The sequence below is a fragment of the Pelodiscus sinensis genome, chromosome 9 (assembly GCF_052426305.1).
Source record: "Pelodiscus sinensis isolate ZL-2025 chromosome 9, ASM5242630v1, whole genome shotgun sequence".
Classification (NCBI taxonomy): Eukaryota; Metazoa; Chordata; order Testudines; family Trionychidae; genus Pelodiscus; species Pelodiscus sinensis.
In genome coordinates, this window is record NC_143060.1 from 20,660,355 (window position 1) to 20,685,773 (window position 25,419).

At 42.4% G+C, this 25,419-nt stretch overlaps 1 protein-coding gene across 3 annotated transcripts in view; it reads left to right on the top strand.

Moving 5' to 3' along the window:
• The window catches only part of PDE4B (phosphodiesterase 4B), a 413,469-nt gene that overhangs the window by 257,648 nt on the left and 130,402 nt on the right, over positions 1-25,419 (top strand). The window lies entirely within an intron of this gene.

The window sequence follows — 25,419 nt, forward strand, 5'->3', positions numbered from 1 at the left end:
CTCAGAATAAAAGTCAGGATTATAGTTCCAGACGTGTACTCAACATTTTACAGACTTAAAGTTTTATTTCCTGTTCCAGAGCCAAGATAGTCAAAGTACATGGTGTGCAATATTTCAGGGAAGGGAGAATGAGGAGAGTTATTGGTGAGGAGGGCAAAGAAAAAATGTATCACTGAAAAGAGGTAACCTTGTGAGAGAGAGAATGCTTAGTGTAAAGAATTAGGACACAATTGTAGGGCTGTAGGTAGCATTATAGTGAAGAATAACTTAGACATATATAGAAAGGAATAGCGGAAAGGAGGGTCTGATCCTGCAAAGTACTGAGAGCTTTCTTTGAAGTGCTGAGTGACCTCAACCCACTAACATTGCAGGAGATCAGGCCCCAAAGTCCTAAACAGGATGTTCTTATTTAGGTATCATTTAGATATGATCATATCTAAATAAGAAATTATAAGATGTTCTTATTTAGATATCATCATTATCATCATCATCATCATCATCTCGTTATTAACTAGAATAAACATAAGGACTACCAATTGTCCAGCCTCATGCAAGAGTTGATAAATTGATCATTAACAGAAATTAAAAAGAATATTCTTTCATGGTGTATCCTTATACAGTCAGAAACACTGTGAAGCTTCTGTGTCTTGCACTAAAGCATTTGGAATGGGCCCTTTCTGAGACTAGGTGTATGAACGATCCATTCTGATATGACACTAATGGTTTGACTAAGTCCCTTGTTTTGGCAAAATATTACATGCCCATCATGCATGAGAATAGCTACAGGACATGACTCCTTATATTGCTAACCAATAGGACTACTTAAAGTTCCAAATTAGAGAAAGAGATGAAGATGGAACTTTATTTGACTATAGGTCTTTAGAAAATTGAACGGTGCCACATTTTTTCCCTTTAAGGTCATGTAAGCAGGTTTTAATGCTGAGAAAACTTTAGTCCAGATTTGGTTCGCTGAAACTGTATACACTTACTGCACTATTTGGATGTTTTAACCTGAAAATACCACTTTTAGCCTCTGCATTTTGTGTTGTCTGTCTAAAGACAAACTCAACAATTTAAATGTTCTTTTGCTCACTAACAGGTTGGCCAGATGCTTTCAGTGACACACGAACCATATAATTTTGGCTTTAGATGTACCACTGGCATAACTATCTGTTGTGTGTGAGGTCCTTTACCTTTTAACAGATACAGTAGTAGCAAAGCTCTCTGTATTAAGTTACTTTAAATTTCTACACACATGCAGTCATGGCAGAAAGGGATTCAAATGGGTAGATTTGTATGGTTTCCAGATCTATGTTCTTTAATATCCCAGCTGGAGCTTGGCAAGCACAATGAGACCACCTGGAGCATCAGAATGTATGCAATGCAAGCATACAGCCTGCAGACTGTCTGTGCAAAGACAAGTTCATGCTGCTCAGGAACACCAGGGGACACGGTCAGTCACAGGGAAGTGAATGTGACAGATCTCATGGAAGAAGCTGTGACAAGCCAAAGGATTGTAAATCTGAACAATCACAAGGGAAAGAGAGCTGAGAAATCCTGTGGCTCTTACCTGTCAAGTGACAGGCATTGGTGACCATGTTAACAGAACACATGTAGACCTAAGTCAGAATTATTTGAGTGATTCCCTTGTAGATTTATTGGGGGAGGGAGGAGAGGAGGGGAGTTGTTAGTTTAATTTAGAGCAATTCCCATTATATGAAAATCACAGCTCTTGTAGGATATTAAAACTTCAGCCAAAATGGAAATATTCAGTACGATTTTTATTAAGATCTGACACCCTTTATGCCATTCATGCAGCATGAAAGGGTCAGAAAAGTATTTCAGATTACGAGCAAAATATTCCCCAGTGTAGGACAGCTCTTTGTTGCCAGAGATGTGTTACAGATGGGTTTGGGTGTTTGGGGGAGGAATGGGGCGGGGAGGTTTTTGGCGGAACAAAACACTGCTTTAACAATTTTCAATTAGCCTAAGGTTAAGTAAAAACTTTATACTAGCCGCAAATCTTAGAGCAGGCCAATAGTTGCTCTAAGAATTGTAGGGACAGGAGCTGGTATAGGTAAGCCTTTAGGATCAGGGAGTCACAATGGCTTCTCAAACATTCCCCACCTATTATCCTACAACTAATAGAGCATGAAAGATTCTGTTCCATTGTCATCAGTACCTATTCATACATCATTACACACTGATATTTGGGAAGGGGACATCTTTCATGATTGATCCTGGCAGCCAAAGATGTAACTGTATTCCGTGCTAGTGTAGAGGTGCTTTCCAACCTCTACTCTGACATCTCTGGAAATGATGCAGAGACTTTTAGCTCCTGAATAGTGTAACATACACACCTATTGGATGTGGTTCACTGTCCCATGTAGTGGTGCTTAGACCACTTATGGAGAGGAAGAATGAGTTTCTTCTCTAGGGCCTTAGCTGAGAGCTGGCTGGCTTTTAGATCATGTGGCTGAGGTTCATGCACTAAGCTCCAAAGATCCCAGGTTTGGTTCCGCCTGTCAGCATTACAAATGCCTTCTGCGACAGTTGAGCAACAGAGATTCCATGACGAAACTCTGAAAAGCCGCATAAGCTTGTTTAATATTTGCTTGTGACTGTGGAGAACAGGGAGGAGCTGAGCACCTGCATCTCTCATCTATTTCTGTGGGAGTTGCAGGTGCTCGGTGCAGTTTTGTAAATCAGTCTCCAAGGATTGTTTATCCCAAAAATGTTAAACACGGGGGCTACGTCTACACTGACCCCAAATTCCGGAAAAGTCATGCAAAGCAGGTAAGTCAGAATAGGGAAATCCGCGGGGGATTTAAATATCCCCCGCGGATTTAAATAAACATGTCCGCCGCTTTTTTCCCAGCTTGGGGAAAAGCCGGAAAAAAGCATCTAGACTGGCGCGATTCTCCGGAATAAAGCCCTTTTCCGGAGGATCTCTTATTCCTACTTTCCGGAGGATCTCTTATTTCTACTTTTTTTAGAGCCACATGATCTAAAAGCCAGCCAGCTCTCAGCTAAGGCCATAGAGAAGAAACTCATCCTTTCAAGTAGGAATAAGAGATCCTCCAGAAAAGGGCTTTATTCCGGAGGATCGCGCCAGTCTAGACGCTTTTTTCCGGCTTTTCCCCAAGACGGAAAAAAAGCGGCAGACATGTTTATTTAAATCTGCGGGGGATATTTAAATCCCCCGCGGATTTCCCTATTCTGACTTACCTGCTTTGCATGACTTTTCCGGAATTTGGGGCCAGTGTAGACGTAGCCGGGACGTAAAAGGAAAAAAAAAAAAGCCTAGTCATTAAATCTTTTTACAACTAAAGCTATTGTTGACTATGCAGGTGGATTTTTTTTTTTTTTTTGCCTAAAATAGCACTGTAAATACAATCTTTTTGTTGTTTTCAATATATTATTTAACATTGAAAATTGTAAAGTATCTTTTTGATGCTTATAATTAGTCTTTTTACCAAATGGTCTCTCTGGAAGCACCCAATGAATATTTTGCAGTTAGGAGCAGGCAGCGTGCTTTAGTTAATAGCTTTTCATTAACATCACTTACTCTGTTTTTGATGAAATATACTAACTCAGCCATAAAAAGACCTTTTTTGACGTTTGCATTGCAAGGTCTCAACCAGGATGCTATTTTTAACCATATTTGGTTTATGTTTTAGTTCATGGGACAGCAAAAATAATTGAAGCTTTGTGGTTTGTCATCTTTTGTGCTCCTGCTGAGTAACTCAAAAAGAAAAAAGTGAAATTGTGCAGCTCATTCCTCCATAACGGAGTCTGATTTTGCTATTTTTAGTTTATAAAAAGCCCTATGCATTTAGGCTCTGCTCCTGCAAGGATTTAGAGATTACTTGAGTAATTTTACTTGAATACCTAAATCTTTGTAGGGTCAAGTGCTTAAAATGATTTGGCAATAGAAGCCTGGAAAGAACACATTAATTGCCTTCTATAACCTTTCACTGTTTATTTAGGCTTATGATTCTGTGCTGTGAATCTATTGTGACAATGTATTTGATTATTACTTAATTATATAGTGGACATAATTTGTTTGTGGAGCTAGTCTCTCAGGCTATCCATAACAGAAATCACTGAGGACAGTCTAGGAAGGCACCTATGAGTCAGATATATTAGTATGAAACTTCATTAATATGCAACCTCATTCCCTGGCCCAGACATGGAAACTGAGTACGCTCACCTGTGCAGATTATTCATGTCCATAAAAGTGTGTCGCTGTTAGCAGTTGTCCAAAGGATGGCCATCCAAAACAGCAATGTTCTTTTTCACTTTGCCGTTAGGGGCAATTATAAGGTGTGTCAAAGTTTGGCTTCATATATACAGGCAGTCCCCGACTTACGCAGATCCGACTTATGTTGGATCCGCACTTATGAACCGGGCTTTTCTCGCCCCGGAGCTCGCGGGTGGCGGGACCGCCCAGAGCACAGCGGTCCTGCCACCGCGTCCTCCGAGGCGAGAAAAGCTGCTCCGGGTCTCCCTGGTGTGCTGGGGGGGACTCCCCAGCACAGCAGGGAGACCCGAGCAAAGCCGCACAGGCGGCAGGACCCCGCTGCCCGTGCGGCTTTGCTCCTTTGCCCTGCCTCTGCGGCTCCTTTGCCCCGCCTTTTGCTCCTTTGCCCCGCCTCTGCGGCTTTGCTCCTGTCTCCCTGCTGTGCTGGGGGAGTTCCCCCCCCCCCAGCACAGCAGGGAGACAGGAGCAAAGCTGCAGAGGCGGGGGACCCTGCCGCCTATGCGGCTTTGCTCGGGGCAAAGGAGCAAAGCCGCATGGGCAGCGGGGTCCCGCCACCTGTGCGGCGTTGCTTGGGTCTCCCTGGTCTGCTGGGGGGAGAGGGGGCGCAGCTAGTGCATCCCCCCCCCCCCTCAGAAGACCAGGCTTTTGTTGCGGGACGCCTGGGGTAGAGCAGCTGGGGTGCTGCTGGGTTGGTCCTGCAGGGACCTACCCGGCAGTGCCCCAGCTGTTCTGTCCCAGGAGTCCAGATTCAGCTGCTCTTGAAACTGATCAGCGGCTGATTCCAGGAAGCCGGGGGCAGAGCAACTCTGCCTAGGGCTTCCTGTAGTCAGCAGCTGATCAGTTTCAGCAGCGGCTGAATCTGGAGCCAGTTCCGACTTACATACAAATTCAACTTAAGAACAAACCTATAGTCCCTATCTTGTACGTAACCCGGGGACTGCCTGTATTTTACTTTCCACTTGCTTTGCATCATTCAGGTAAGGATAGGAAAGTATTTCATACTCCCCAGTCACTTCGTGTTATTCCTATAGATAAATACTGTATTATTGGTTCCATTATTCAGGCTAAGAAAATGCAGTACAGGTTGCTTAGGACTTGCCTGTGGCAATACAGGAAATTTTGTGGCAGGGCCCCCACATGGAAGGGAAGGATATATTTACCAGGGCCCAGAAGCTCTGGGGGCTCCAACTCAGGCTGTAAATTGTGATATGCATGTGGGAGGGGACCCGAGTTACAAGTTTGTAGTGCTTTACTCAGAAATCTATCTTTCCTCACATTAATTAGATACAGCAGTGAGAGTTAATTATAAAGTCTCATAGCTCTATATTTTCTTGCTTTTGTGGATTTGAGACAGAGTATTTAGAAATACTTTAATATAACATTTAAATAATCCTAATGCCTTGTTTGATTTCTTGTATAAAGGTGTCCTGTTTCTGCTATAAATAGTTGATAATTTCAGCTAAGAAATCATTTTTATGCATAGAGAATGCTTGAGAGACATAATGGAGGAGTCTGTAGGCACAGTTTAGAAATGAAACGCCAAATATCTTTCATATGCTCATATATGGCTTTAAAAAAAGGACAAGGAATGCATTGTTGAAATATGTCTTCACTGAAGATACTGCCATGAGTTAAAATATGGTTCTTTAGCAGTGAAATATTTGTGAGTTAGCTGGGGCTTACCATTGTTTTTAAAAGAAAAGTATGTATTTCCTTTTGCTGTTTGAAAAGCTTATTATTGTGTTGTGGGGATAGATTATATTTGGTTACATTTCCTTTCTGATTGGATGGTATTTGAAAAGTTTTTCTTTCAAAGAAGTGGAAAATAGTTACAGCATTTGAGGTTTTATCAAGTATGGCATAGCAATTTATGTAATTCTGTCAATTTGTTTAATTATATTAATTTTGATAACTTGGAAACACTGTTTCACATTTAACTTGTATTAGGCAAGAGCTTTCAGATCTGAGGGGACATTTTTGCTGCTTAGAAAGAACATGTTTTCTAATCAAAAAGTATGCTGTGTATAGCTGATATCAAATTTCTGTTTGTGCAATGGTAGGGTAGACGTTCTTAAAAAGGCTTTTCCTTTTCATATTTACTTCCATTTATGTTCTCTTTCCCTTTGTTCAGTTAGCGTGCCTTATTGTGTTACAAAGATGCCTTTTCATGGGTGGAAGGTTGATTAAAATCTAATAGATTTTCAGCCCTTCAGTTTATGCCTACTGTGGTAACTTCTGTAATGTGGTAGCCTTCATAACCACTGTTTTCAGTGCCACCATTCCATGAATGCCCATGCACAGGTCTGGCCATTGGATCCATGCATGTGCAAACTACATCCCACTGAATCCTAAGCCTGCACCATAAATCACCCTTCTCACTACTGTAGATGGAGTATGTCCATGCATTAGACCACATGGGCTCTGTTACTTTTTGACTGGTATTTCCCTGTGAGAGAAAGGGACAGGATTTGCTCCATAAGCTACAACTATGTCCCAAGATCTGCCCTGAAGGCTTCTATATTCTGGAGAGTTTATGCCGGGAGCCTTGACTCTAAATGGGAGATCTGCTCCAGAGTCTTCTCTCCTATGGAAAAAGTATCACCAAATCCATACCGCTTTTCCTTTGTGTTTTGATGATGGAGCTTCAAAATTGCTTATGGTTTGCACCAAGATAGTATTCAGTCAAATATATAGGTGGTTTGTATGTTTAGATCCGAAAGGGATGAACTTAAAGTTTTAACTACAATCAGTTTGGTGTAGAATAGCTTATTCTTGAGAAACTATAGATTCTGTACATATCCAAGGGGAGATGCCTGCATAAAATTATTTATCAACTCTTTAGCTTCTTATTAATTCAATAATTGCTAACCTGTTCTTGCATTCCTTACTCCCTGGACTAATTTAGGCAAAACTCCAATTGGCTTTATTTGCTTCCCAACGGCTGAGTTTGTATACTTATGATTCCAAATTTCACAACCAGCTCTTCTCTCTTTTAGGGATGCTAAAAGGCGGGCAGTCAGGTAAACGTCTAACTGCTGAAATGTGGGGTGGCAGCTGGCTGCCCAGGAGCAGGCTGGGAGCTTACATGTAACTAATAACGTTAACCAATAAGTCTAGACATATCGGAAAACTATTTACATGGCTAAACTTTCACATCCCTAGTCTTTTTTCTGTGACAATGCTGGGAATCACATGAGTTCATCGAGGCTTATTTCTGTTATGAAATACAGTGTGACCTTTTGTTGTTTTTCCCTTTGGCCATCAGTCATTCATACACAGTTAAATTTTGTGGCCTTTAGGAACAGGTTGCTGTTGAGTATGTGGGACAAGTGCATTCCACAATGAACAGAGCAAATACGGGTTAACTTCAGATAATTTTTCTGTAAAGATCTGTTACAAGTCCCCCATCTGGCACTTAGAAACTAGAAAAATTACTGACACACCTAGTGAGAACTTCAGTTTATGTACAGGTTAAACATTGGACTTGTTTGACAGACTGCAGTTCAGATTTTCCTCAGAATGTTGCCAGTGAGGTCCAGAAAGCCTCCGGTCTGTGAGCTAACAGCAGGCTGCATGACTAGTGTGGAGCATGCTGTTAGTTTCTTTTTTTATAATCCTGTCATCGCAACACTACATGAGCACCTTATAGGACTGAGGGATAATATTTAATTGGACCACAGAGGACAGGAGGGGCCATTATGTTTTTTTATGTGTGTTCTTTCCCCACATGGTTTTCCTCCTGCAGCTTGTTGCCATGTCACAGTTTTCTGACCCTTCCACCAGATTTCCATTTTGACAAAGGAATGTAGCTGATAAACCTCCCATGGAAAGATCCCCAAACCGAAAAGGTGTCTGTTTGACATGCCATGAATGCCACTGCCCTGAAAATGTGCAGAGATCTACTGATCCTTTGGGACTCTATCTGTGAATCCTCATACAGGTGGACTGCGATTCTTAGATTCCCAAGCAAAAAGCCTCCCCACCCCCAGCAGTCACTGCAGTCTTGGAAACAGGGTGCTGACAGGGTTCAGGAAAGGGGCAAGGTCCGAGCCCCCCTCTTTTTCCACACTGGCCCACAGAGCAGAACTAATTAAACTGCTCTTTCCTAATTGATCAGAGCAGATTGTGCCACCCCCAGGTGCAAGGAGTAGCTCACAATTAAATCTCTCAGAAACACCCTCCCTGGTTGCCACTGCTGTCTCACGCATAGGGCTGTGGAATTGAAGCCACAATTTAGCCTTTAAGTTTAAATTGCCTTACATAATCTTTCCTAACCTTAATATCCATTATCATAAAAGCAAGTTTAGTATGTAATACCACAAAGCATTTGTTAGAATTCTCTCAGTCTGTGCTAAACCGAAGTATTAGAAAATCAGTATATACCCTGTAAGGGTTCAGAACAAATAACAGGACAAGAAAGCCTTTTTTCTTTAAGAACTAATAGTCTCATAATTTGATTTCTTCTTGATTTTTGTTTTATGTTTGACAAGCAAAATATTATAGAATGGCATCATTTTTCTGTGAATTCACGTGTCCATTATTTTGGAAAACAGAAATATTAAAGCTAAGGAAAGATGGTTATAAAAGCCTAATGAACCTTTTGCTTTCCTGGGTTTATATTGAGAGCTATAGAAAAATGTATAGCGGTGTATCTTTTCTGGGGAGCACTGTCAAAACATCTCGTAAATTTTAGCCCTTTGGAATTGTATTTCTGACTCCAAGACGATGAAGCTTCAAGATTGTAGTAAACAGCTTTTATACTTAAATACTTTAATAAATTAACCTCTGCAGTTTTCATACTTTAGTTTTTATAATTGATTGTACTGAACAAAATATTCCTAAAATATGCTGAACAGGGCTTTTTAATTGCAGCTTTTCCCATTGTGAATGATAAAACACCACTGTTCCGGTGCACTGCCAGGAGCGCTTGATTGATAATATCTGTCTCGGATGTCACCCTGAGAGAAAAGAATAAAACCTCAGTAGATTCGGTGCAATGCAGCTGTCTAGCTTAGCTCTAATTTCTCTGGCCCATTGACGTCATTGGGAGATTTCAAACCAGTCCAGTGTGTCTAGTAAACTTGCACATAAATGAAATAGAGAAAAAGAAGATACGGCTTCCTAATCTAATTTTCACTGCAAGCTGAGGATCTTTTTCTGTGGACAATGTTTGCATCCTTCTCCTCATGTTCTGTTCTCATTAAAAATATTAAAATCACTTTTTTTATGCCCAAGAAGTGGGGAAATGCTTTTAACAAAATGCAAGTGTTAGAAAACAATTCTAAATCTGTCCAGCCGCAGCTTTATTATGAAAGATCCAAAGTCCTGGGAATTTCTCGGAACTGTCCCCAGTTCTGTGCAGAAGCTGGAGTTTGTCTGTGTTTTAGCTGTCATATCCTTAATGGCAGCCACTTGTAGAGATGAATTACCTGTAGCTAGTCCACAACAAGAGAGATTGCATCCGTTTCTCCTGGAAGACTTTTTGTGTTTAGTTCAATTTTAATGTCCTTCATACAATAATTACTTTGAAAAATAGAAACATGGTACTTCTCAAGGATTATCTGTTAATTCTTTTCATAATGACTGTAGAAAGAGCCAACGCGGGCAAGAGACAGCTGCAAAAACAGAACCGGACTTTGCCTTCTCTAGTGTATATACGTACCAAATGACTCGCTCTGTTCAAAATGCTCGTAATGAACATTGTCAAGGTGCCATAATGCAACATTTTAATAACATTACTGGATGTTAACACAAACCAGCTATGGCCTTTTTAAGATCTTATGATACTGTAATGATTTATATTAATTAGTACAGCTAGAAGAGCACCAGCTCATTATAAACTTGCAGTACTGAGACATAGCTGAAAATTACGTAAATTCAGATAAACTATCTGAATGCCCATGGAGTTAACTGCTTTTGTGGTTGGGCTTTTTTTCCTGTTTGTTTTGTTTGTTGTACCAAAACTTTAGAACATGGTGTTCTGACAATGAAATGTGATAATTTGGATGCATAATACAACATATAAACAAATATAGCAATCTGTATTCTTACAATAGATGTTGGTGTACTTGGTTCTGTATGTATTATGAGCCTCAAGACACATGAACATAATATAACAGAACTAAAGACGACCCACTACAAATTGGAGGATGATCAGGAAGTTAGGGCATGGCTCCCCTCTTTCTCCCATCAGTCCTAGGCTATACCTACACTACACGTGCTGTAGCAGTATAGCTACTGTGCCGCAGCTATGCTGTGATGAGCCCATATTGTAGACCCAGACTACAATGACAGAAGGGGTTTTTGATTGCTGTAGGAACTCCTCCTGCCCCCACCATGGTAGCTATCTGTGCCTATGTAACCCATACTCCTAGTGTGGTTACTGAGCAATGCAAGTGGTACCTAGACCACAGCAACAGTTAAGATCAAGAGACCTCTACAGCATGGGCTGGGAGCCAGCTGGCTTTTAGCTCAGAGGGTAGAGGCTCCTATACTCCGCTTCAGAGGTCCCAGATTCAAATCCTTCTGGTGGTGGTTATACCTAAACAGGGAGTGCTGGATTTGATTGATAATATCTGTCTTGGATGTCACCCTGAGGGAGAAGAATAAAACCTCCACAGACTCCATGCAATGTGGCTGTCTAGCTTAGCCTTAATTTCTCTTACCTATCTGGATTTTTCACGTTCCTGAGCGCTGTAGCTGTATCGACCTACTTTCTAAGTGTACATCAGGCCTTTATCTGAAATAATTCCATTGTAGGCCAAGTCTCGCTGGAGCAAATCTGATGGAAGTAGTGGTTAAATCATGTCCAGTATATCATGTCAGTCCTTAATGTGTGTAGGGTTGTCAGTTCATAGTCCTGGCACCTCTAGGAGTGCTGCATCAGATATGAAAAAGAAAAATCTCTATATTTTGCTCTGAAATGTGCATTTCTTAAAATGCTCAAGCCAATACTATGCATCAGGGTCGTTACTGGGGTGGAGTTTGTGGGGGCAGCAGCCTAGGCTGGAAAGCCAGGAGATGGAAAAATGGGATGGATGAAAAAAGTGGAAGGGGGTAGAGCCCTGCAGTGGGACTGGGGTCGATCCTGCAGGGTTTGTTACTGAACCAGATGCCACTCTTGTTTCTGCACTGTTAGTGGCAACAGTTCTGCCTTCAGAGCTGAGCTTCTGGCACCCAGAGCTGGCCAGCTGCAACCACTATCCAGCCACCCAGGTCCAAAGGCAATGTTGCACCAGCAGCAGCACAGAAGTAAAGGAGGCAATACCATGTTGTGCCACCCTTAATTCTGTGCTGCGACTGGGGGAGGCTCTGTCTTCAGAGCTTGGCTCCCGGATGACACAGAGGAGCCAATGACACAAGAAGCTATAAGAGAAAACAGGAAGGTAGCCTTTAACTATGGCTATTGGATGAACTTTTTCTGGAGAAGTAAAGCACAAGGCTGTGGCCAGCACCACAGTATATAGCAGCAGGATTAGGGTAAGGAAATATCTTGATTTTTTTTTTTAAGTATGGTCAGGTTTGTTCAGTATAATTTGTTGATTTCTATGATTGCTTTTTAATAATATAGAAAGCAAAGTAGATGGAGTTAACCACTTTTATTGATCGTTGATTTATTTAAAAGTTGGTACTGCCATGTATCATAGCCCTGACTGTTAAATATTAGTACAATGTAATACTGTAGTACAGATTGAACCTGTCTGGTTCAGCACTGGTCCAGCAACATCTGTGGTCTGGCATGATTTTAGTGAGCTGGATGTCCAGTTATCATGGGTGTGTCAAGTTTCCACAGTCCCATAAAGTTTGTTTACAGCCACCAGTGACGACTCTCATGCTATGTCTACACTCGCGGCTCCTTGTGCGAGTAATATGCAAATGAGGCTAAGCGTGGAATATCGCCGTGCCTCATTTGCATGCCTAATGAGCCACCATTTTTTCAGAAGAGGCTCTTGCGCAAGAAGGAGCGTCTACACGGCCCCGTCTTGCGGAAGAAAAACCCTCTTGCGCAATGCCGTTCTTCCTGAAAAGTAATAGGTGTAACGGCATTGCGCAAGAGGGTTTTTCTTTTTTCTATTACTTTTCAGAAAGAACGGCATTGCGCAAGAAGGGGCAGTGTAGACACTGCTCCTTCTTGTGCAAGAGCCTCTTCTGGAAAAAAATGGTGGCTCATTAGGTATGCAAATGAGGCTCGGTGATATTCCACGCTTAGCCTCATTTGCATATTAGTCGCGCAAGAAGCCGCGAGTGTAGACATAGCCTCAGTGTTCTGTTTTGCTATTTAGCTCTAATTTATTTAATGTCTTCTAAGAACCCCAGAAGTAGTAGAAGTTTTTGTAATGCTGCTAGACAATATTGACCTCCCGTGGTCTGGCAAATTCTCTGGTTTAGCATCAGTCAGGTCTTGAGGGTGCTGGACTAGGAAGGTTCAACCTGTAATGGTTATTTCAGCTGAATGGTTGTGTGCTTCGGGGGAGGCTTGTTACAAGTTAGGGAATGAGGGAAGTGGGAGAATAATATTCTGTAGTAACACTGGGGAGAAAGAGGGAACGTGGACAAGTCTGTAGCTAGAGAATATATTGACATTTTTATTCAGTTTTTCTGCCGTTGCTTTTAATTTATTTTTTTGTAGAAACTACTACTTTGCATGCAATATAGAATATGTGATTGTAAATATATAACACTAGTACATGCAAGTGGTATTATTGTAATTGATAGTTGGTATTGACAATAACTGCTAATGGCAATAATACTGACCTCAAGTGCTGGCTTCTTCCGAGCCCAACAGGTGCCCAACCCCTCCTCCCCACTCCACCCCAGAGCCTGCCTCCACCCAACCCCTTCCCTCAAGCACCCTCTGTGACGGACCCGGCGGGGTTCACACTGGCGGCGGGGAAGGGATCCCCTCCCACGGGGGAAAACGGCCGCTACAAGCGGCACGCGGACCGACGCCGCGAGCCCAAAGCCAGGGCACAGGGGAGCCCAGACCGGGGCACCCCGCCGGAAGCGGGGGACAGCGCGGACCGGGCCGAAGCGGCCGGCCCGGCCACCCCGGCTTACGCGTCCGAGCGAGGCGCGGGCACACGCCGGGGAGAGCACGGGGGCAGCGGCGCCGCACGGGCGGGGCTTACCACCCGGACGTCACTCCCCAGCGCTGATAAAGGTGGCGGCCGAGCAACTGGGGGGAGGAACGAGGAGGTGGTAGCCCTGGCTTCCAGGGGAGCCAAGTTCCCAGCCCCCCGGGCAACCAGGAAGGACGGCTCCGGCAGTTGGTGACTCACGCTGGGACGGACCCGGAGACTTCGGCGCGGTGAGTGACACCCGCCCCGGCACTGGGGCATGTCAGCGGGGAGTGGAAGGAGCCCGATGCGGGCCCCTTTTGGTGCCTGTGGGCGGATGAGTTGAGGGCTGCTGCCCCGTCCGCCGTGGAGGGCGACGTCTGGGTGCCAAGCTCCACTTAGGGCCTCGGGCTGGGACCCAGTGGTGGGGGAGGGCCCGGGTCCCCCACTCCCCATCCTCCCCGCAACACCCGAGAACTGGGACCAGTGTGGACAGGACCGCAGGAGGAACTCCCCTCCCCCCCCCGGCCTAATCCCACGGCCACGCTGCGGCCCCCACCCCTCTCTGGCGGGAGGAGGGGGCCCGGACTAAGGGTACGCCGAACCTCCTCAGCCGTCGGAGGCCGAGAGGTGATCGCACCCTAATCAGACTCTGCAAACGAACCCCGGGTACGGGACGAGGAAAGTGATCTAAGGCGGTGGGTTCGCGGAGCCCCACCCCCCCCAGCCAGGTGGGAAGCCGAAAGGGGGGGGGGGCGCAAGGAGCTTGCACCCGTAAATCCGCCACACCCTCCTTGCCTCTTCCTGCCACTCTGCCCTTTCTCTTCCCACTCCTGCTCCACTCCTTCCCCCAGAACCTCACCTCCACCCTTTCTCTTCCTATTCCTGCTCCACTTCCCTGCCTCTTTCTCCCTAGTTCCCCTCTTCTCCTGAGAATGCCCCATTGACGCTCTTTCCCTTCTCCCCCAGTGCTTCCTGTATGCCACAAAACAGTTGGTTGTGGTGTGCAGGAGACACTGGGGGGGAGGGGGACGAGTTTATCAGAGGAGCTGCTGGGAGGAGCCGGGAAGAGGGGAGAGCTGGTTGCTACCACCATTCATTTTTTCCCCATGAGTGCTCCAGCCGTGAAGCCCCCACAGAGTTGGTGTCTGTGATCCAGACACACATTGAAAGTCATGCATTTAAAATTAAATCATTGGTTGAGCCTCAGCACCTCCTTCATTACACATTTAGCACTGAATATTGAATGTGCAAACTGTGGAGGAGAAGTGTTAACAATATTGTGTTTGATTTAAAAGACCTTATTGGAAAGTGTATTCAAGACTTGAAATATATACATTTTAAACAAGGAGAATAGTGTTAAACCCTCTTACATCCTAGTGTATGTACTGTGTTCCCCAATACGGACTAAGACAACGTTCCTGACAACTTCATATGACAGAGTATTTTGTTTAAAAGGGCCAAGTTCCAGCCTGGCCATTGACTTCCACTGGGGTCATTTTGCTGCAGGAACAACAGAGTGGGTGGCAAAATGCCACACCGAATGGGTGTGAATTACACCCGCAAGAAATGCAGAATTCCCACTAATTGGTTTAGAGAGTTGGACACACTGCATTACCACTGTACATTGACTTTAAAGGGCACCTGCATGCTTTTATTAGGACTGAATTTGTTTTTATATTCAGACCTGGAATAAGCAGGCATCTTTTAAAGTCAATTGCTACATGCTTCAGTGTGCTGTGAAAGAATCTAGTGGTGTATAGGAGTGGCCCCTCATGCTTTCTTTATCACTTGGCCCATAAGCAGACAAGATGATCCCTAACACAACTATGTCATCCTATTGTATGTTTTAGAAATGTGTGTCTGTCTGTCCACCCATGAGTCCATTTCTTCAAGAACTCCTCATAAATGTAAGAGCTAGAACCACCAAATTTGGTAGGCAGCTTCCTCTTATCATAACTTAAAGCAAGGTCAGAGTTTGGTTGTGCCAGGGCAATGGGATATGCCTGGAATTTGATTGTTTCTCATAAAATGGAAAGGGAAGGGTCTGGTACAAGAAACAGTTATACTGTAGAATAACCAGAGGGAGGCAGCAAGGGGCCAGAGATGTGAACCGGGACAGGTATAACCCCATTGGGCCAGCATGGGAGAGGGGTAGGAGAACGGGATAGCTATCTACCACATATTTCAGAAACTTCAGGGGGAAGCCAAGTTAGTCTGTACAGGAAAAAACAACAAATGGTCAGGTAGCACTTTATAGACTAACAGAACATGTAGATGGTATCATGAGCTTTTGTGGGCACAGCCCACTTCTTCAGATGACTGGAGTTTTCATTTGTTGGTCTGTTGTCTGTCCCCAATTTGGAGAATGCGTGCCTCTCCCTCCGCTGTGTCCACTGCAGGAGAAGCAGCCATAGACAGGTGCTTCTCACTTGACTGCAAGTTGCTATGGTGAGAGATAGCTGAGGTGTCCTTTCTCCACTGGGCAGCTTGCATACTGAACCCTACATCCCCAACCCAACTCCAGACAAACTATTTAAATGAAGAAAACCAAAACTTATTTCAGCTAAGGACCCAGGCAGGTAAATCTTCTAGTTAGCTATATTTAAATAATGCAAGGTATTCCAGAATTGTAAAGCAAAAACTAGAATAGGAAGTCTTCAGTAACTCACTACATTTGCTCTAAAATTCTTAATATGTTAGGAAGAATAATTCTGCAAGCATCAGGAGGTTTTTTGTTTTTTACTAACAGATTAAGTTAAGCAAAGTTTCATTAGGAATTGAACACAGGATCTTATAATGGAAAGTGTTGAGCAACCTTATTAATAGGTGTCCCACCTATTAATTATTTTTTCTACTAACAAGGTTTTAAAACAGTACTAGTGCATTGTTATATTCACTGTAAGCTGAAGAGATTCCCGTATGAACCGGGACTGCAAATTTAAGTTTTTTTTGGTAAAACCTTCTAGTTAACAACGTGTGAAAAAAGAGATGTATAAAGCAAATCCTGATAGAGCTTTAAGAAACACAAACAAGGCTAGAATACATAGGTATACAGAAGCCATCAGTTTGCAAGAAAGTCCTTCTTATAGTTCCCTAGATTTTGTTTGTCAGCAGAGTCCAGCAGCCTTCCTTGCAGTGCATTTCCTTGACTTCTTCATACTTTGCAGAAACTTCATCATTGTTCTGCAAGATATTTATTGTATATATTACATTACGTAAAAATGTGTTTAAATCATTAAGGTTGCAAAGTCAAGCGCCTAATAATTCAGAAATGCCAGACTTAAGGTTGCCTATACAGTTTTAATTTTGTCCTTGAAGTCGTATGTATTATGATTAAGGTCCTACCAAATTTGTGGCCATGAAAAATGCATCATGGACCATAAAATCTGGTCTCACACCATCAAATATGGGTTTGTGTGTGCTTTTACCTTATGCCATACAGATTTCATTGGTGATATAAGCATTTCTCAGATTGAGGGTCCTGACCCAAATGGGAGTTGCAGAGAGATCAAGTTTATTTTCAGGGGGTTGTAGTATTGACTAAGGATGTTAAATATCGGTTAATTGAATCATCAGTTAACCTCATGAATTCTTACTGATGACTTGACTATTCTATAGTACCATGGGTTGGGACCGGCAGCCAGTGCACTCTGGCCCCACTTCTGAGGGCCCCCCTGCTACTCTGTGCTGTTACCTCTGTATCAGAGGCAGCAGCGCGGGCTGCCAGGCGGGAGCTAGTCCATGAGGGGATCCAGTTAAAAACCAGCTCCCCCTGTGGACTGGCTGCCTGTTGAGGCAGCAGCGAGGGGTAGCACCTGTCTGGGGGGAGTGGTCTGAGCTCCTGGACCCAGCACGAGCCAGAACTAAGCTGGGCTGCCTGCTTGCCTGGCTCCTAATACACTTTAAATGTAGAGCCGCAGCGGGGGTAGGTCCCAGACCTGACACAAGCTGGGACTAAGCCAGGCTGCAGGCCAGCCTGCTAAAAAATTTACTGGGGGGGGGGGGAAATCCGTGTAGTCTGTAGCATTAACTGATAAACCTTTGCAATCCCACACCAGGCCATCCTCATTTCCGTGCTGATGCTGGCAGCTACACTGCCTTCAGAGCTAAGCTCTGAGGGCAGCACTGCCACCAGCAGCAGTGCAGAAGTAAGTAACGCATTAAAACAACCCTCCCCCCATAATCTTTGTAACCCCCCCCCCAACACACACACAATTCCTTTTTGAGTCAGGACCCCTACAATTACAACAGATGTAAATAAGTGAAATCATGAAACTTACGATTTTTAAAATCCCATGACACTAAAACTGACCAAAATGGACTGCGAATTTTTAAGGACCGTAATTATGATTAGTCTTTATGAACACATACTGTTTTTACACAGAACCACTTCCTCTTTCAGTGCACAAGATGGCTCTTTGAATCCCTTCTCGCATGTCTCCTCACACTTCTCTGCATTCTACATCAGGTGACTTCCTTCTCCTCGGGGCCAGCATTGGAAGTACTTGGAAAACAAGAGAGATGGGCTTCCAGCTATTCATTCTGGACCCTAGCTAAGAGCAGAAATTACAGCGACAGTCCTGAGCAGTCCATGTAGCCCTGGATTGGATCTTGCTCTGTCAGGTGGACAGTGTTCATAGAGTTCAGTCAGATATAGGAACTCTGATGGAATGGAGCATGCCCAGAATAAAAACGGCCATATTGGGTCAGACCAAAGATCGATCTTGCCCAGTATCCTGTCTTCCAACAGTAGCCAATGCCAGATGCCCCAGAGGGAATGAACAAAACAGGCAGTCATCAAGGATGTGTCCAGACTCAAGGGTTTTTTCGAAAAAAGTAGCCTTTTTTCGAAAAAACTTCACCTGCGTCTAGACTACAGCCATGTTCTTTCGAAATTAAATCGAAAGAACACGGCTTTTCTTTCGATGGCGGAAAACCTCATTTCACGAGGAAGAACGCCTTTTTTTGAAAGTGCTCTTTCGAAAAAAGGAGTTCTTGAATGCAAACAGGGCTTTTTCGAAAGAGAGCATCCAGACTGCCTGGGTGCTTTCTTTCGAAAAAGCGGCTTGCTTTTTCGAAAGTACTGCTTGCAGTCTAGACGGTCTTTTTCGAAAGAGGCTTGCAGTCTAGACGTAGCCCAAGTGATCCATCCCCTGTCACTCATTCCTAGTCCTAACAATCCAAGAGGGTCATCATCCTTGCCCATACTGGCTAATAGCCATTGATGGACCTATCCTTCATGAATTTATGTAGCTCTTTTTTGAACCCTGTTTAAAGTCCTGGTCTTCCCAACATCCTCTGGCAGGGAGTTCTACTGGTTGACTGTGCAAAATAACAAGCTATTTCCAGACATCCCTTAACCCTTGTGGAACACAGGTTACCGGGATGCCAAAATAGTGTGCCTGTTATTTCAAAAAATATTTTCAAATAATGGGAGGCTTGTGAAGATGCAGAATAGCTATTTTAGGATATCCCAAAATAGCCATGCAGTATAGACGTACCCTTAGAGAATTTAGCAGCCAAAACCTGCAACTCTGTAATGAGCATGTGCAAATTATTGTTTTTATTAAGGGACAGTGTTCTTTTCCCCATCACATACTGCAAAAAGCTGATCCCTAACCCCATGATGACCTCCCGCTAAATTTCAAGCCCCAACCCCAAAGACAGAGGTTCAAAAAATTGTGACCCACACATTCATTAATATAGGGAAAGTAGCTTGCTTTTCCCATTCTTGTTCTCAGAATGGATAACAGTGTTTGAAGAAGCCTCTCCAAGGAAATTCAGCCTGAGGCAGACATGCTGTCTTGGAAAATTTCAGTTCAGCAGTTAAAGTTTGCAGAGTTTATTTGTAACTGACCTCAAGGTCTTATAACTGGTAGTGTTGGGTAACCTTATCTAGAATCATCACACCTGCACTGCCTTTAATTTTAAAAAATTGTCAATGCAGAGTTAAGGTGGTACAATTAAAGTAACCAAAAGTAATTATCCCAAAAACAAAACAATGAAATCTGTTTTTGTTAACATTTAGACATCCTTCTCCTTTATATTTTGTTATCTTAGTGGTCTTTTGCCTTCATTTCCTTTCTGCCTACCTGGATTATGTAGCAGCATGGAACTGGTATTTATAATACAAATGTCAGATGTGGACTTAAATACTGAAAAGATTCTGTTAAACCTCCTATGCGTAACATACTGTTTCGCAGAGTGATTGGTATACTTTTAATCTCTACTGTGGAGAAAAATGCATCTAGATTAAATACCATGTGCCATGCCCCAGAATTTACTGTAAAATTGTGGATAAAATTTTAACACTTTCTGCAGGTATTGATCCTGAAAATCTAGGGAACAATAGGATCCTCTGCTCATAGACATGCCAAGGGAAAAGAAAGATTAGGTACATTAACTAGATGAAAAAGGGAATTAAATGCATTATTAAAATGGCAAGTCCTTTTTATAATATATATTTTACAAGAGATAGAACAATGAAAAAGTAAATAAAAATCTGAGTATGCAAGAGAATAATTAGATAATATGAAGATATATAAGTCGACTAGATATATTCTAAGATATTTGAGAATTAGCTAAAAAGCCTAGTTTACAACAAGCTTCTAATTTATATTTGTATTATTAACTTCATTTTTTTCTATTTATTATATATTTCCACTTGAACGACGGTGGTTTTCTAAATTGTGGGATTTTGGCTTTTGGGGCATCTAGCAAATTGTTCTTAAATAACTCTCAACTATCATTAATTCTTTTCTGATTAAATTCTTTCTCCCAGCTTAGTTAGTTCATAATTGTTTTCAGCTTTATTGGACCTTTTAAAGCACCAAGTATATATGGTCCTGGTCTGAATTTTATTCTGTTTGCACATTATAAGTGTGATCAAGGTGTAATCACTAGCACCTAAGTTTCTGTTAATTTTTAGTTTTCTGATCAGTTTTTCTTTATCTGTTAAGACAGATTCTAATATGGAATTTTCCTGTGTTGGAGGCAACTCTTTTTTATGAAATTGTCATCTATAATATCTAGAAATTCCAATTTTGTCATGTCACTCGAACTGAAGTTCCTCATGATCTCATAGCATTTTTTCCTGACATGTTTTAGATAAGTGCCTGAGGAACAGACGTTCCCAAATCATTTACAGCTTCCTAAGTTAAAACGAATTGATGAAATTCAATCAAGAAACTAGCAGGAAGCAAGTGCAAATCATGGAACACTTAACCTAGCAACTAACGCATTTAAAGCCATCTAGAAACTTGGTGCCAAAGCCTATATACAAGACTGCAATTCCATTGCCCAAAGGATATAAGCAGATGATATCTAGAAAAAGGTTTTGGCTTCAGAGCTAGCAAATGGTACCATCACAGCTGCTCATATTGCACAGAGGATTCTTGTTACTAGCTAAAATATCCTCATGAGCCCAGTAAGCAGTTTTTGTCCATCAGGGACTGAATTACTGGCAGACAAGATAATGAAACAAAGCCAGTTGCCTGATAGCATGAGAACATAGAAGAGAATTTCTGCGTAAAAGTAGAGGGTGCCTAGCTGGATACACCTTAGGCTGACTCACTAGTCTATGTTTTTTATGAAGTTGCTCCCTATAATGAAGAAAACTTTCAGTCTACCAAGAGATAATATAATGAGGAATTTTTTTTAACAGCTTACGCAATATAACAGAAAATGGAAATATTATACAGCTGACAATACCTCTAAAGGTGATTAAAATGAGAAATGTAAAAGACACATTTCCTGAGGCTGAAAAATGCAGTGATGCATTTTATGTGCATTTAGTACTGACATTTTGCACAGAAATTCACATGAACACAACTTTCATAACTACTGTTTAAGTCAGTATATGGTTGGTGTCCTTCACACAGGTAAGTGTTTGGAAGAAGGTAGAAGAACCAGTGAGAAATGCATGTGCCTGCTATCTCAGTCTGAATAGTGGTGTTTGTTGGTGCATTCATTTTTGGTCTGTGGCAGGGATGGGGAACCTTTTTTGGGCTGGGGCCGACAGACCCACAGAAAAATCATTTGGGGGTTGCACACAAATAAGCAACAAAAAAAAATTAAAACCCGAAAAAAACCCAAAGACGATCGCCCGCCCCCATTGATATGGTCCCTTATTGAGAAGGAGAAAGATACTCCCCACATGCCCCTCATACACCAGAACTTGGAGGGGCCCCACCCTAGTAGATTTGGTGCACTCCAGAAATGGGGTGGGTAGTGTGCCAGCATGAACTCCCCAATGCTGGGGAGCCCCTGAACCTTGGGGGCCAGATCCAGGCAGGCTGGGGGCCGCCCTTGGACCTTAGGTTTCCCACCCCAGTCCATGGTAAGTAGCAATGGGAGAGACTGGATCTTAGCTTTTCAGCAACATCAAGGAGCTCAAAGGCAGTTTGCATTGCCAGAAAGTCAAGCAACTGTTTAATTTTTGAATAAACCCCTGTTTTCTTGTCACACAACTAAATTGGATCCTTAGCCACCCATGGACAAGCAATCAGAAACATTGGAGTTTTTTTTAATAACCTAACTGCCTGCCGTAAGTTTTGGCAGGTGTCTAAGCTAAGGACTGGATATTTTGAACAGATAATTAGACAGAAATGTCTCTCTTCTGAGTGCTTTCTGTACAAAGAGCTAGTCTGAAATGTTTCCATTTGTATTGCTACCTCATGAAAGAAAAACACAGAGATTGGGGGGGAGGGATCAAAAGAACTGTGCTATATTAATAATTAACATTTAAACCTCTATGTCTTCACTGCCCCCATTTTGCACAAAAAATATGCAAATGAGGCGGTGTGGAATATAGCCGTCCCTCATTTGCATAGTTAATTAGGCTCTGTTTTTGCGTAAATGCTTTGTCCCCATTCAAACTGGCTGCTCTCTCCCAGGGATCTTTCTCACATTTCTGCTTTATAACTGAGATTTCCACACACACACACCCAACACACACACATGTACTGAGATAAACAGACTAAAGAAAACATGTATGGTAATCTGTTATTTTTATGTGAACCAGAGTCGACAGTACACATCTGTTGCAATACTCCATGGACTTTATCGAATGGTCAATCCTGCACTTTTAAAGTCAAAGGGGATGTTTACATCAACTTGAATGGCAGCAGGATTGTGCTCTTAATATTCATCAATACCCAAAAACATTTCATTCAACTACTTGTGATGCTTTCTTGGGCTGTAGGACTATATTTCTACGTATGCCATTCAAAACTGGACTAGGATGCCTCCATTTATTACCCACATTTCTATCAACTTGTTATATGAATGATATTTGAACTCTAGATTTCCCATCCTACATATACACATATACCACACTTGACTTGAAATCCATCAAAACTCAGACAATTGGGATGTCCAGGAAAAAGAGCACAAATACCACTTGCTGCTATTTCATAGCAAGACTTACTTGAAGAAAACAGCTCACAGATCTCACAGCTCGCTGTCCATCCGAGGCATGATCTGTTAACTTTAGAGGCATACTTCAAAGTTTGAGTTTTTTCTCAGGTATTTGGGGAGGGGAAGGAACTTAATGGGATTGCTGATTAATATTGTTATTAACTGAGGCAAGTTTTTTGTGGTGTTGAACAATTCATCAAAAATATTGTGAGGTTTTTTAATTTTTATATTAAATATTGCTTGTTTTTAAATTTTTTAAAGTATGCAAATCTTAAAAGATAATCAAACAAAAATTTAAAAAATCAGCCTTAGTTATTTAAAGATCAATGGCAAGTTGTGAGGAGGTGTTTAGTGAGTAGCTGATAATTTCATTGAGTTTGTTTTTACTTAATCTCTTTATTAATGATTTGCAGCATATGATTAAATTAAGAGGTTATACTAAATTGGGAAATGTTGCAAAAGCCACTGAGAGGGAAATAGAGGCAGGAAATAAAATGAGATTTAAATTGGAAAAACTCAACTAGGTTAGCATGGGGAGAAAATCTAAACAGACACAGATCTTTTCAGTGGAAGGGAACTGTTTAAAATCCATAAATGTGAAAAGCAACTGGTGGAGCAAGAGAGTGTAGAATGAGAGTAGGTTTGTATTTGCAAAGGTTTTTTTTGGTTTGGTTTGGAATTTTTTTCTAAGGGGGGGGAGAAAGGAGATGGGGCTTCAAGCCGACACAACTGTGGTCTGCAGAAGAATGAAAAGGATAGAATAAGGAGAGTATATTCCTTCACATAAAATAGGTGGAATGCATCTACTGTTAGAGTACTGCCATAGCGGACATCACTGTATCAGAAGGTACATACAAACTAGATGGACTTCAGAAGTGAGTAAACGAGTAAAGGACTTGTGGGACTGACTTGTGAAGAAAGATGAAAAATACAATGGTTTAATAAGGGCAGGTCTACACTGTAAGGTACAATTAACTTCAGTTATGCAACTGCACTTACATGAATAACATAGCTGGAATCAACCTGCTTTGGGTTGACTAGTTGACTTAATGTTGACTTAATGTTATGTGTCTTAATGTTATGCGTCTTGCTCCAGTGGTGACCGGAGTTGTTGGGAGTTTGTTTGGCAGTTGATATAGTGGATTGCCCTGCTAAAACAACCCCTAGTCGATCGAGTGCCGCAGCTTCGATGGTGGATAGCACAACAGATAGTTGAGACCGGGTATGATGATTGATTCACCAGGGGTCACTGTAGCAGTTCTAGTGAAGATCCACTAAATCAACTGCTGAACACACTCCCATCGACCCTGGTACTCACCAGAATGAGATGCATAAGAGATGGGAGAGTTTTTCCTGTCAACTGTCCTAACTTATCCCTTCCCTGCTAATTCACTCTGTTTTCTGGCCATCTGTTATAGTAAGACTGTAAGTGTTGTTGCTTGTTTGTATATTTTCCTGTATAAAGCACTACCTATAGATCACACTAGTATGGTCACTAGATACAGATGTCCATTTTTGTATGACAGAAAGGAGATTCTTTCTTTTTTGGAATCTAGATTTCACTATTTTTCAGTCAAATGTTTAATTGATATATTTTTAAGTAGTTACACATATGACTCATATGAGCCCTGAGAACCAAAACCTGTTTCATAGAAAGGTAAGTCCAGCATGGTTAATTTCTAATGCAGTGCATAAAGTAGCATGACTGTTCTGGGATATAGTCCCAGTAACAGTGGTGAGTCATCGACTGCAGCAGTAATGATATGAGAATCTATTTATTACTGCTCTTCTAAGCATCTCGCAGTGAGTTCATCTAGAAATTATATAATTATTCCTTCTGGATGATTTTTCTTATTGGTTTGTAATTACTAAATATTCTCAGAACACTTTTGTATCTTGAAATTAAGTCTTCAGAGTTGCATGAAAAACTGTGAAATTAAATCTTGTCTTGTTTATATTCCATTGTACTTCATTTTACCAATTAATAATATAGGTTTCTAGATGTTGAAACTTGACCTCCAATTTTTGTGGAGAACCATTACTGCATCATCCACTAGTTAAATTCATTTGTAAAGGAATTTTTGGGCTGTATCATTCCTTCCTATGGAAAAATATAAAGGAAAGGACACATTCCTTGGGAAACTCTATACAGGAGTCCTGGCTTCTTGTCCCTAACAGGGAAGACTGTGTAAAGCAGTGGTCACCAACCAGCAGATCGGGATCTACCAGTAGATCTTGGAGGCTCTGACAGGTGATCCTGACTGGTTTGGCCAAGAGGCTATCAAGTGCTGGCACTTCAGCTGCCCCTCTCCCTACTGCTGCGCATCTTCTGCCCTTTACCTTGGAGATGTCCCCTCAGGAGCCTCCTGCTTGCTGTGCAGGGGAGGGGACAGAGAAGAGGGGTGCTGATGTCAAGATGCCTTCTCTCCCAATCTGTATCCCTTCTCCACAAAGCAGAGAGGGGGCCCAACAGTACTTGGGGTAGAGTTTTTTGGCTGCTTTAGGGAGTGGTCTAGGGCAAGGGAGATCCTGCCTTAGCCCCACTGCACCACCAACCAGGAACCACCTGAGGTAAGCAGTGCCCAGCTGGAGCCCACATTCCGAACTCCTATCCTAGTCATGAACCCCCTCCTGCATCTCAAGCCTAGCCCCGAACACCCCTGCATCCAAATGCCATCC